Source organism: Mustelus asterias, unplaced genomic scaffold, assembly GCF_964213995.1.
Source record: "Mustelus asterias unplaced genomic scaffold, sMusAst1.hap1.1 HAP1_SCAFFOLD_402, whole genome shotgun sequence".
NCBI classification, from domain to species: domain Eukaryota; kingdom Metazoa; phylum Chordata; class Chondrichthyes; order Carcharhiniformes; family Triakidae; genus Mustelus; species Mustelus asterias.
In genome coordinates, this window is record NW_027590357.1 from 362,539 (window position 1) to 377,306 (window position 14,768).

Below are 14,768 nucleotides of genomic sequence, written 5' to 3' on the forward strand. Positions count from 1 at the left end.
GAGCATGTGAATTAGCAAAAGGGGAGGCAGTAGAAGTGTATACAGATTTGGCTTATGCACATGGAGTGTGTCATCTGTTTGGATCAATCTGGAAACAGAGAGGCTTTATGAAAAGTAGTGGGGGACCAATACAGCATGAAAGTCAAATAAAAGCCTTAATACAAGCTATGATGGGCCCAAAAGAATTGGCCATAATATTTGGAATTGGCTTGATAATGTATTCGGACAATGGGGAGCATGGTTTGCAAAGGCAGGGGTTATAATAGTAGTAGTAATGATCATAATTGGACTAATCTTTTGTTGTTTACTGCCTGCTTTGAGATCTTTTATTACCAGACTAATGATGCGACAAATGGTAGTGCGAATGGAGAATGAACAAATCCCCGAACAAGAAGTCCAGGAATGGGGTCAAGTTGAATTACCCCCACCGAATAGACTCATGATAACTTTGATTGAGACTGACGCTCCTTGTTTTGCAATGTAGCACTAAAGACTGCAAAAGAGGGGAAGATCTGTTTCAATGCGTTAAAAGAAGATGGAAATTTGATTTGTATACCAGTGATCAGTATTTTCCTTCCTCAGGAACAAGGACTGTTGACACAAACTCTACCGCTCAAGTTCATGGTTCATCGAATTCGACCCAGGAAACTGAGCTATCAACTGAACTGACAAAACAAGAGAAATCACTGAAATTGAAGCTGAAAGACTGTATAAACTAAATAGTAGTAGCGGCGACTAAGCGCGGGAAAAGAATTGTGTAAACTGTGATAAATTGTACTCTCCCTCCTTGTGATAGCATGGGAAAAGTAGGGGTAGGATGTATGGGGATAATACTAGTACTTAGTATGGGGGGTGGCAAGAGTAAAAATGAACAGGAAGAAGACAGATCGCATATAAATACTTACCTATATATGTCATATATGTATGCAGAAAGATTGAACATAAGCAAATGTTGGGTCTGCACTCATGTCCCAAGCCATTCCCAAGAAGGCCTACCACTCCAGTCTCTCCCTTTCAGATTTCAGAAACTATAGAATGGATATTGAGACAAAATAAGACAGGGGAAGGAGGAAACATGACAATGTGGGAGTCAGCTGGGTATAGAATGACCAGGTTTGCTACATGGTACCAACCAACCTACGACCATTCCCAGTTCCCACCTGTACCGACGGTCCTAAAATCAAATGGACCAGGATCCTTCTGTTTAAAGAAAAATGTGGATGGAGCAAGAGTTGGAGAAAGTAAATGTCAGCAAACTGTAGAATGGCAACCACCTGTGAAAGATTTAAGTACAGCTGGTATGTTCAAAATAGACTGGACTGAAATATGCAACATCACATCAAGCAACGTGTGGGAAGGAAAAGCTGTACAACCTTGGATGACGTTGGCTGATAACTTTACGGCCTACAATGGAACTTACTTTATATGCGGTACAAAGGCATATCCCTGGCTTCCTGCGAACTGGACAGGCTCCTGTTATCTGGGATATGTAGTGCCCTATATGCACCACATGCCTTCCCTACGAAGCTACCCTTCGCGAGCAAAACGAACAATCAGTAAGACTGACTGGTTCTTTATGATGGCCTTTCCATTACATGGGACAGGAAGAACGGCAAACGAGTTAATTCTGATGGCCACAGCCCTGGAACAACTGGCTAATATCACTGCAGCTGAAGCTCGATAAACAGGGCAAGCCTTGACAGAAGTATCAGCAGAACTGATGGCAGTCGGCACAGTAGCCCTGCAAAATAGACTGGCTTTGGACTATCTATTGGCCTCGCAGGGAGGAACAGGTGCCATAATTTAACAAGAATGCTGTACTTACATACCAGATAAATCTGAGAATATAACTAACCTTGCAAAGCATATCGAGGCACAAGCAGACCAACTCCAAAAGATAGGTCACGAATTCCATGATTATAACCCACCTGGATGTTTGATTGGATTTTTAAATCATTTATGTTACTGCTGCTTATAATAGTAGGGATAGCGTTAGCAGGATGCTTATGTCGATGTGTAATTAACAGGGCAATGGACAGCATGTACCATTATCAATAGTTTGAAAATAAGAGGAGATAATATGACCCTAGATACCATACGCATAGAGGGGAATACTTAAATGATCAAGCAAAATCAAGGAGGGAGAGATGTGTTAGTACAAAGTGTATGAAATGTATTAATGCAAAAATGTATTTTAATGAACTATCAGGTAAAGGAAATCTGGAGGAGCAGTTCGCAATTAGGCTATTAATAAACAAAAAGGGATATTGATCCTACACTTAAGCTCCTCCACATTTCGTGAAACCAAACATAACTAAGACATATATTGGGAAAATATATCAAGAAATAGTTTAGTGAGACAATGATGTCTCAAAGAGGGGATATGTAAGGAATAATCATTAAGACAACATATATTGGAAGGAATAATTATTAGGACAAGTAGGAGATAATAATTAACATAGAAGAGATAATCACTACTTAAGAAGTTCTCATATATATCACATATCTTATTAAACATACACATGGATACTCGCATAAATGAACATAGAAGCTGAAAGTAATTTCTTAAATAAACGTGAGAAAGTCAGACAACGGGAAAAAAGACTTGGCATAGATTAGACAATAAACTTCAGATAAGAAGGCAGGATGTAACCACAGTGATATCATAGCACATTCATTAGTGAAAAAACAGAAAGAAGGCAGATAACGTAGGTCTAGTAAATCATGGTGGCTAACGAAAAGTGGCCTTGGGGTCTGCAACAAAAAAACCTTGACTGTAAGATAAGAATGATGAAATATGAAGCGAAATGTGGATAAAAAGGACTGTCAGAGCACTGGTTTTTTGGATTTGCCTGGGAATCCCGGCTTTATTGAAATGTACTAGCTAATAAAGCCTTGCTGCCTGGAAGATCAAGACTCAGACTCTCTATTCTGATTGATGAATTCTTCTTGCCGTCCACGGGGAACCACGGCAATAACCACTGTGCCACTGGTCTCGATGGTCCAGCTTTCACAGACGCACATTGTCACTGGCCACACAAGGACTTTCAGGAGATGAGTATTCATTGTAACCGAGATGCTGGGGCTGCTCCATACTGTTTTCACTGAGATTACAACACCATGAACCTTAAGCCTGGCCTGAATTTATTGATAGATTCTGTATCTATCACTACAGGTAGTTCTCAGATAAATACATTAGTCTCTGTTCCATTGAGTCTCCAGCACAGGGCCGGGCCAGTCAGCTCTTTTGGTCTGTCAATAATTTGGTCCACATCAGCCTCCACCTACCCCACTGCATCTCCTCCCGATCAGTATATCCTTCTCTTACTTTTTCCCTCATGTGTGGATCTAACTTTCCTTTCAATGTATTCATGCTGTTCACCTCAACCACTCACCATGGACCAAGTTCCATATTCTCTGTTATTTGGGGTCAATAATGAATTGCCCTTCTTTTTAACATCAGAATTTGGATCAAATTAAACAATCAAATTAAATGAATGGCGGGGGGGTTCGGGGGGGAGTCCTTTAAAGGGACAAAAACTAAACCGTGAATGAAAAGTTAAAAACTTAAAACTATGATGTGGTTCTGGTGAGAAATGAAGAACTCCAGCCCCCGCAGTGCCCACGGAAGATCTTGTGTTGGTCGTCACCACATGCTCCCTCTCGAGGGCCACCCGGTCACAAACATGGGCTGGCACAGTGGTTAGCACTGCTGTCTCACAGCTCCAGGGACCCGGGTTCAATTGCAGCCTTGGGTGATTGTGTGGAGTTTGCACATTCTCCCCATGTCTGCATGGGTTTCCTCTGGGTAGTGTCACAGTAGGTTTACATGAGCACTGTAATGAAGACACTGTGAAAATCTCCTAGTCGCCACACTCTGGTGCCTGTTCGGGTACACTGAGGGAGAATTTAGCACTGGACCCAGTTAGGTTAGGTGCCAATGCACCTAACCAGCACGTCTTTTAGACTTTGGGAGGTAACCGGAGCACCCGGAGGAAACCCACGCAGACACGGGGAGAACCTAGACTGTGACCCAAGCTGGGAATCAAACTCAGGTCCCTGGCGCTGTGAGGCAGCTAACTGCTGTGCCACCGTGCCACCAATGATCCACGTGAATGTTAAATAAGAGACAGACCAGAATTATAATCCCTAAACTATTATAATGGTTTATTCAAAAAGAGTAAATAATACAAGAGAAATTAAAACAATGAGTCTCACTGCCTTCTGCCTGTCGGAGACCCTTCTAACGACAGCTGGTCTGGAGCTCGAGAGGTCCCGGCAACGTTCGTGATCCCGGTCCAAGGTGAAGACCAACGTACCCGGGTCGAAGCCCCGCCCCCCGTGTTTTACAGTGCGGCACAAACAACCTGACAGGAGATTTGGTCAATTCCCAGGCTTGGGAAACAATAGACAAACACAGCACTGGAAGGTCAGCTTGTTTCTGTAGCGCAGCTGCTTCTTTCGGTTCTCACAGCATGAATAAATGCAGAGTTGACTGGTGAATATCTTAACTCTTTACTTTCTATACATTCCACCCTGAGATTCAGCAGCCAACGCAGCAATCCCATCTGTACCTGTATAAGTTCCTTCACAGCAATGACCTGTGTGAACAATGCACGCACTCTGTGCCACAAGACAAGTAAAATGAACAACAAAAGGGTACAAAGTCGCAGTATGACAACAGGGTGTAACATTAAAGTAAAAACAGTGGATGCTTTGGGTGACCATACATTACAAACATCCCACCAAAGGTGAAAACTGAGGCAATTAAGTTCATTCGATGTTTGGTGAAGTTTGCCTTAAGCACAGGTCATTTCCACACTCTGCCTAAGAAGATGTTGCCTGTCTTAACTTAGGTGTGCAGAAACGTGTGTATCTTGTTCAATAAACCTGCATAATTTATTAAGTTCAATTGAAGGCAGATGCACAATACCGTGGGTGTGTCTATATCAAATAATATGTTCTATTAGTAAGTACATCAAATATGTCCCATGCAGCTTTCCAACATTGGTTTACAGGGGGTTCAAGCTATCTGGCATTCAGATGTACATTGTGAGTGCTGGTAATAGTTTTTTTTAATTATTCGTGGAGTCACATGTGGGCCAGACCAGTTAAGGACGGCAGATTTGCTTCCCGAAAGGACATTGTGAATCAGATGGGTTTTTTTCTGACAATCGACAATGGTTTCATGGTCATCAGTAGATTCTTATTTCCAGATCTTTTTCATTAAATTTCACCATCTGCTGTGGTGGGATTTGAACCCAGGTCCCCAGAACATTAGCTGAGTTCTGAATTAGTAATCTAGCGATAATATCACGAGACCATCGCTTCCCCACCAAACTTGTCCAATTTCATGCATAATAGTATCATTAACTGGCGATAATTCCTATTGACATTGGCCATGACTCAGCTGTAAGGTACAAGCTTCATGTATGAGGAGTTATGTAGAGGACATACCATCACAAAAGGCCATTGGCTACAATCCGCCACATTGAGCACGGATGCCTGGACAGTGATGTTATACAAATAATATTTCTGTCCTTCTGCACAAGTACATTTGTTTTGAGTGCATGTTTTACTGGATGCCTTCCATCCCCCATGCATCGGGAGTGAACGCAGCTTAGGAGGTACAAGCCAAGCATGTCCAGCAGCAATTATTTCCCCTTTTCTGTGGGGTTTGGTTTGAGATATGTCCCCACACCTTGCCACCCTTACATACAGGTGTGTCATATTCCCTGTCTGGAGGAAGAATTGAAGGGACAGGTTGTTTTATCATCTGACTCACGGGGTTTCATAGAATCCCTACAGTGCAGAAGGAGGCCATTCGGCCCATCCAATCTGCACCGACCACAATCCCACCCAGGCCCTACCCCCATAACCATACTTATTTACCCTATAACACCCTGACACTAAAGGGCAATTTATCATGGCCAATCAATCTAACCCACATCTTTGGAGTGTGGAAGGAAACCGGTGCACTTGGATGAAACCCACGCAGACACGGGGAGAATGTGCAAACTCCACACAGACGGTGACACAAGCCAGGAGTCAAATTCAGGTCCCTGGTGCTGTGAGGCTGCAGTGCTAACCACTGTGCCGCCGTGCCACCCCTCCTTTTTGTGGCCTATTATTCAAATTATATAAGGCCTGTGCCACTCTTTGAGTGTGTGGTCAAGCTTGATTTATTGTTTCAATAGCCCATTCATGTGTTCAATCAGGCCAGGCTAGGGGATGTGCAATACCCAATGTATTCCATTCATTGACTCCTATGTGATACAAATGTCATCCCAACTTGATTTTTACACGGGGAGATCTTATTCCTTCGCACCTTATCACATTATTATTCTTGATCACTCGAGCTCTGATTTTTCACTGGCCATTCATTAGAATCTACTCTCGCTTTTCAGTCCAGTGCTACTTGGAGTATACCGTCACTTCAGTGACTATCGGGTCATAGTCCCTCACAGTTCACATCACAAATTTATGGTAAAATAATTTAAACAATGCCTGAGAACGCTTCTTAACTTCTTAATCAACTACCTACCACTGTTTGTTGATTGGTCAGACCCCCTTTTCACAGATTCGGGTATCTCAGCCACTGAACACCAGACAGTCCTGGAATAAGTTTAATTCTAACTCAATGAGGAAATATTCTCACCAGGTCCTCTGTCAGGGCACTGCGAAGCAGCTTTAATGGTCCATGATTGCAGAAACTGAGCTGTGGTCAAATTTGATTGAGTTTTTTGAAGGGGTAACCAAGAAGATAGATGAGGGCAGTGCAGTTGATGTTGTCGACATGAACTTTAGCAAGATCTCTGACAAAGGACCGCATGGTAGGTTGTTGCATAAGGTTAAAATCTCACGGGATCCAGGGTGAGGTATCTAAATGGATACAAAATTGGCTTCTTGACAGAAGCCAGAGGGTGGTTGTAGAGGGTTGTTTTTCAAACTGGAGGACTGTGACCAGCAGTGTGCCTCAGGGATCAGTACTGGGTCCACTGTTATTTGTCATTTATATTAATGATTGGGACGAGAATATCAGAGTCATGGTTAGAAAGTTTGCAGATGACACCAAGATTGGTGGCATAGTGGACAGTGAAGAAAGTTATCTCCGATTGCAACAGGATCTTGATCAATCGGGCCAGTGGGCTGACGAATGGCAGATGGAGTTTAATTTAGACAAACGCGAGGTGATGCATTTTGGTAGATTGAGCTAGGGCAGGACTTACTCAGTTAATGGTAGGGCATTGGGGAGTAACAGAACAAAGAGATCGAGGGGTACATGTTCATTGCTCCTTGAAAGTGGAGTCACAGGTGGACAGAATGCTGAAGAAGGCATTCGACATGCTTGGTTTCATCGGTCAGAACATTGAATACAGGAGTTGGGATGTCTTGTTGAAGTTGTACAAGACATTGGTAAGGCCACACTTGGAATAGTGTGTGCAGTTCTGGTCATCCTATTATAGAAAGGGTATTATTAAACTAGAAATAGTGCAGAAAAGATTTACTAGGATGCAACTGGGACTGGATGGTTTGAGTTATAAGGAGAGGCTGGATAGACTGAGACTTTTTTCTCTGGAGCGCAGGAGGCTGAGGGGTGACCTTATAGAGCTCTATAAAATAATGAGGGGCATAAATAAGGTAGATAGTCAATATCTTTTCCCAAAAGTAGGGGAGTCTAAAACTAGAAGGCATAGGTTTAAGGTGAGAGGGGAGAGATACAAAAGTGTCGAAAGGGGTAATTTTTTCACACAGAGGGTGGTGAGTGTCTGGAACAAGCTGCCAGAGATAGCAGTAGAGGCGGGTACAATTTTGTCTTTTAAAAAGCTTTTAGATAGTTACATGGATAAGATGGGTATAGAGGGATATGGGCCAAATGCAGGCAATTGGGATTAGCTAAGGGGTTTTAAAAAAAAGGCAGCATGGACAAGTTGGGCTGATGGGCCTATTTCCATGGTGTAAACCTCTGTGACTCCATAGTCCAGTCCTATAATGCCTCACATTCAAACTACAGTCCTTCAATTATAACAGAATATGTGGCTGTATGTAGCTGCATCGGCCATGGTCAACCCCAACACTGCCTTCTTGAACTGCTACAATGCCTGAGGTATAGGTGACCCAAAGTGCTGTTAGGCAGAGACTTCCAGCGACACATTCCAGACTTTCACTAGAATGTAAGTGGGTTCCAGATTGATATATTCCATTCAACCACACCCAAGGTGAGTTATTCCAATTCCTTTATTGTCCAGGACAATATATTCACAATATCTTTCAAACAGAAATTAAACATTCCCATTTGATTTCAGACAGTAACATATTCTGTTGGATTGATCTTTATTGTCAATATCAGGCTGGGGTTGTTCCCCTTGGAGCAAAGGAGGTTGAGGGGAGATTTGATAGAGGTGGACAAGATTCTGACAGGTTTAGATAAGGTGGACAAAGAAAATCTGTTCCTATTAGCTGATGGGACAAGGATGACAAGCAAATTTAAAGTTTTGGGTGGGATCACAGAATCAGAGAAACCCTACAGTGCAGAAAGAGGCCATTTGGCCCATCGGGTCTGCACCGACCACAATCCCACCCAGGCCCTACCCCCATATCCCTACACATTTACCCGCTAATCCCTCTAACCTACGCATCTCAGGACTCTAAGGGGCAATTTTTAGCATGCCCAATCAAACTAACCCGCACATCTTTGGACTGTGGGAGGAAACCAGAGCACCCGGAGGAAACCCACGCAGACACAAGGAGAATGTGCAAACTCCACACAGACAGTGACCCAAGCCGGGAAGGTCCCTGGAGCTGTGAAGCAGCAGTGCAAACCACTGTGCTACCGTGCTGCCCATGTGAGGAGTAATATTTTGATGCAGTGAATGGTAATGACGTGGAACTCGTTGCCGACGAGGGTGGAGGAAGTGGAGACAATAAACAATTACAAAGGAAATTGGATGGGCATTTGGGAGGTTTCAAACAGAAATGCTGACTAAATATCTCTGAACTTCCGAGCACCTTGTCACTCTGTGATCCTTGTGAAATTTGAAACCAGGTATTCGCAACAAGACAAGAGCATCAGCCCACTGGAGGCAAAGTTGTGAGACCAGTCAGTCCAGCAGAAAGAAACCCTCCGACCCTCCCCATTGACCAATATAATTGAAAGCAGAAACAATAACAGCAAAATCGACCACTGGAACCACTCGTGAACTCGCTGGTGTACCAACAGCTGAGATGAAAGACTGAATCTCTTCTCACACACAGAGCAGCTGAACGGCCTCTCCCCAGTGTGAACTCCCTGGTGTGTCTGCAGGCAGAATAACAGAGAGAACCCCTTTCCACACACAGAGCAGGTGAACGGTTTCCACCCGGTGTGAACTTGTTGGTGTTTCTGCTGGCTGGATGAATCACTGAACCGCTTCCCACACAGAGTAGGTGAAAGGCCACTCCCCAGTGTGAACTTGCTGGTGCCTCCGCAGGTGGGATGACTGAGTGAATCCCTTCCCACACTGAGAGCAGGTGAATGGTCTCTCCCCAGTGTGAACTCGCTGGTGTGTCCGCAGGCTGGATGAAGTTATGAATGCCTTCCCACACTGAGAGCAGGTGAACGGTCTCTCCCCAGTGTGAACTCGCTGGTGTGTCCGCAGGCTGGATGACCGAGTGAATCCCTTTCCACACTGAGAGCAGGTGAACGGTCTCTCCCCAGTGTGAACTCGCTGGTGTGTCCGCAGGCTGGATGAAGCTCTGAATCCCTCCCCACACTGAGAGCAGGTGAAGGGCCTCTCCCCGGTGTGAACTCGCTGGTGTCTCCACAGGTTGGAGGACCGAGTGAATTCCTTCCCACACAGAGAGCAGGTGAACGGCCTCTCCCCAGTGTGAACTCACTGGTGTGTCCGCAGGCTGGATGAAGCTCTGAATCCCTTCCCACACTGAGAGCAGGTGAACGGCCTCTCCCCAGCATGAACCCGCTGGTGTGTCTGCAGGCTGGAAAACTGACTGAATCCCTTCCCACACTGAGAGCAGGTGAATGGCCTCTCCCCAGTGTGAACTCGCTGGTGTCTCCACATGTTCGATAACCGAGTGAAACCCTTCCCACACTGAGAGCAGGTGAATGGCCTCTCCCCAGTGTGAACTCGCTGGTGTCTCCACATGTTCGATAACCGAGTGAAACCCTTCCCACACTGAGAGCAGGTGAATGGCCTCATCCCAGTGTGAACTCGCTGGTGTGTCCGCAGGCTGGACAACTGACTGAATCCTTTCCCACACTGAGAGCAGGTGAACGGCCTCTCCCCAGTGTGAACTCGCTGGTGTGTCTGCAGGCTGGATAACTGAGTGAATTTGTTCCCACACTGAGAGCAGGCGAATGGCCTCTCTCCAGTGTGAACTCGCTGGTGTGTCTGCAGGCTGGATGACAGAGTGAATCCCTTCCCACACTGAGAGCAGATGAACGGCCTCTCCCCAGTGTGACTGCGCCGATGAGCGTCCAGCTGAGATGGGGCGCTGTATCTCTTCCCACAATCCGCACATTTCCATGGTTTCTCCATGGTGCAGGTGTCCTTGCCGCTCTCTTGGGTGGACAATCAGTTGAAACCTCGTCCAGGCACAACACCAGTACGGTCTGTCCTCACTGTGAATGGTGTGATATTTATTCAGGCTGTGTAACTGGTTAAAGCTCTTTAGTCAGTGCACTGGAACACTCTCACTCGAGTGTGGCCGTGTGTTGGTGCTTTTCCAGTCACACTGATGCTTGAATTTTTTTTCAAATCGACAGACTGGACAAACATTTCCCCTTCCAGATTCAAAGGCCGATGATATTTCACTCCCAAGGAATATGACTGCCAGATCTAGACGTGACATTTGAGATTTCAGCCTGTAATTCCTCTTTCAATATCCTGTAAAATGAGTTAGAAATAGAAATAGAAATTCAGAACAGACCATTCTAGTCTCTATGGAACATTCTTTCCTCTCTCATTGTGCAAAAGCTGTAAATCTCCATCCCACACTCTCCCTCCATTCTCACTCTGCTGTATTTAATATTCACCCTCCCAATTCTCCTGAAGGTGCTGATTGAGGCTGATTGACAGATCCATGCTCACTACTTCCTGTCCAGCACAGAAATCATAACAAATTGGAGCTGTAGTTGGCCATTCAGCCCATCGAACTGCTTCAACCATTGATTGAGCATTGGCTGATCTACCGCACACTATTTCCATAGGGCCACTATTTCCCAAACTATCCCCCAAGTTGCTCAATGCCTCAAAAGTTACCAATCTCTCTCTTGAAAATATTTGATGACTGAGGCTCCACAGTCCTCTGGAGCGCAGAATTCAAACACTTTACTCACAGACAATGGACCAAGCTCCGCGCAGCCATTGACATCAGGCCCGGACTCTGATTGGCTGGAGGACCAGCGCCCATCCGGTCCTCCACGCGTTGCCATTGGTTAATCTCCCGCATGTGGACAATGAGGGGGCGGAACCCGAGCCCACATGAGGGTGGGCGGGGCTTTGACCGCCAGCCGCTCTGAGCTGGTGTCCAATCCGCAGTGTGCTGCTTCTGTAACCAGTGATATTGCTGCCAATGGGACAGTGTGTGCTGGGAACGCCCCTCTGAGTCATTGTGACGGCACAATGAGCCCTGCCTCAATCAGCCAATAGCAATCACTCTGCTCCGCGGTGACGTCTCCGGGTTCAGGCGCGCGGACCCGGGAGCCCCGCCCCCACCCATTGTTCCCCCAGTCTGTACATTCCACACATTGTTAGTCCAGTCAGATAGACATATATCTGTCTGGCCGCCTGCATGGAGATTTCCAGCTGTGTCCAGGACACAGAGAGCTGAAAGTATCCAATACACATCTCTTTAGAAACTTACAAACCCTACAGTGCAGAAAGAGGCCATCTGGCCCACCGACCACAATCCCACCCAGACCCTACCCCCATATCCCTACATATTTACCCGCTGATCCCTCTAACCTATGCATCTCAGGACACTAAGGGGCAATTTTAGCATGGCCAATCAACCTAACCCGCACATCTTTGGACTGTGGGAGGAAACCGGAGCACCCGGAGGAAACCCACGCAGACACGAGGAGAATGTGCAAACTCAACACAGACAGTGACCCAAGCCGGGAATCGAACCCAGGTCCCTGGAGCTGTGAAGCAGCAGTGCTAACCACTGTGCTACCGTGCCGCCTGTCTTGATGCTCTCTCCACTCACATTGTTTGTATCTTAAAGCCTTGATTAGTTGTAAGTATTCGCATTCCAAGCATTATTCTGTAAATTGAGTTTGTGTCTTTCTATGCCCTGTTTGTGAACAGAATTCCCACTCACCTGAAGAAGGGGCTTAAGGCTCCGAAAGCTTGTGTGGCTTTTGCTACCAAATAAACCTGTTGGACTTTAACCTGGTGTTGTTAAACTTCTTACTGTGTTTACCCCAGTCCAACGCCGGCATCTCCACATTGTGTAAGTACATCCACAGTGATATTAGGGAAAGATTTCCAGCTACACATTCCAGACTTTCCCTAGACTGTAGGTGGATACCAGATTGATATATTCCATTCAACCACACCCAAGGTGAGTTATTCCAATTCCTTTATTGTCCAGGACAATATATTCACAATATCTTTAAAACAGAATTTAAACATTCCCATTTGATTTCAGGTACGAACATATTCTGTTAGTTTGTTCTTTATTGTCAATGTCAGGCTGGGGTTGTTCTCCTTGCAGCAAAGGACAAGATTCTGACAGATTTAGATAAGGTGGACAAAGAAAAACTGTTCCCATTAGCTGATGGGAGAAGGAGAGGGGGTCACAGAGTTAAAGTTTTGGGTCAGAGATGTAGGGGGGATGTGAGGAAGAATATTTTAATGCAGCGAATGGTAATGACCTGGAACTCGCTGCCTACGAGGGTGGAGGAAACGGAGACAATAACCAATTACAAAGGAAATTGGATGAGCATTGGGGGGTTTCAGACAGAAATGCTGACTAAATATCTCTGAACTTCCTCACACCCTGTCACTCTGTGATCCTTGAGAAATTTGAAACCATGTATTCGCAACAAGACACAAAGAGCATCAGCCCATTGGAGGCAAAGTTGTGAGACCGGCCAGTCCAGCAGAAAAAAACCCTCCCACCTTCCCCATTGACTAACTGTGAGAATGAACAAAATGCAGTCCTGGATGTAATTGAGAGCGGAAACAATAACAGCAGAATCCAACCCTGTGAACTTGTTGGTGTCTCAGCAGCTGGGATGAAATTCTGAACCCTTTTTATACACTCAACAGGTGAACGGTTTCTCCCCAGTGTAACCTCACTGATGTCTCAGCAGGTGGGATAACTGAGTGAATTCCTTCCCACACTGAGAGCAGGTAAACGGCCTCTCCCCGCTGTCAATGCGCTGATGTGTCCGCAGGACGGATGACCGAGTGAATCCCTTCCCACACTGAGAGCAGGTGAACGGCCTCTCCCCAGTGTGAACTCGCTGGTGTCTCTGCAGGTCGGATGACCAAGTGAATCTCTTCCCACACTGAGAGCAGGTGAATGGCCTCTCCCCAGTGTGAACTCGCTGGTGTCTCTGCAAGGCGGATGACACAGTGAATCCCTTTCCACACTGAGAGCAGGTGAATGGCCTCTCCCCAGTGTGAACGCGCTGATGTGTCTGCAGGTCAGATGACCGAGTGAATCCCTTCCCACACTGAGAGCAGATGAATGGCCTCTCCCCAGTGTGAATTCGCTGGTGTGTCCATAGATTGGATAGCTGGTTGAATCCCTTCCCACACTGAGGGCAGATGAATGGCCTCTCCCCAGTGTGGCTGCGCCGATGAGCATCAAGCAGAGAGGGGGCTCTGTATCTCTTCCCACAGTCCGCACATTTCCATGGTTTCTCCATGATGCAGGTGTCCTTGCCTCTACCTTGGGTGGACAATCAGCTGAAGCCTCATCCACACACACAACACGTGTACAGTGTCTCCCCGCTGTGAATGGTGTGATATTTATTCAGGCTGTGTAACTGGTTAAAGCTCTTCAGTCAGTGCACTGGAACACTCTCACTTGAATGTGGAAGTGTGTTGGTGCTTTTTCAGTCAGATTGATGTTTGAAATCTTTTCAAATCTTCCAGATTCAATGGCCGATGATATTCAGGTCCCAAGGAATATGACTCTGCCAGATCTCGACGTGACATTCGAGATTTTAGCCTGTGATTCCTCTTTCAATATCCTGTAAAACAAGTTGACACAAGTCATCAGTGTCAGTACAGGATCGAAAATCAGAACAGACAATTCCAGTTTCTATGGAACATTCTTTCTCTCTCATTCCCCAAAAGCTGTAAATCTCCATCCCACACACTCTCCCTCCATTCTCACTCTGCTGTATCTAATATTCACCCTCCCAATTCTCCTGAAGGTGCTGATTGAGGCTGATTGACAGATCCATGCTCACGGCTTCCTGTCCTGCACACAGAGAGCTGAAAATCTCAATGCAGGCGGCCAGACAGATATATGCCCATATGACTGGACTAAAAATGTGTGGAATATACAGACTGGATTCACGACCTTACCCTTCAGTTGCTGCAAGTCCCCAATTTCCCCCAGAATGAGAAAAGAAATGGAAAGGGGGAAACATTGATTTCCTCCCAGATGTTGCAGAGGCGGAAGGTTTAATCTGAAGCTCATTGGCCAACTTCCGCATTGTGGCGTCACAATAGAGCCCTGCCTGAATCAGCCAATAGGAATCTCGCTGCTTTCCGGTGACGTCACTGCGGTTCCAATGCGCAGGCCCG

The 14,768-nt window shown here is 45.8% G+C and overlaps 1 pseudogene; it reads right to left on the bottom strand.

Moving 5' to 3' along the window:
• LOC144486584 (uncharacterized) overlaps positions 1-14,126 on the bottom strand; it is a 33,186-nt pseudogene extending 19,060 nt beyond the window's left edge.
• Positions 14,127-14,768: the final 642 nt, after the last annotated feature.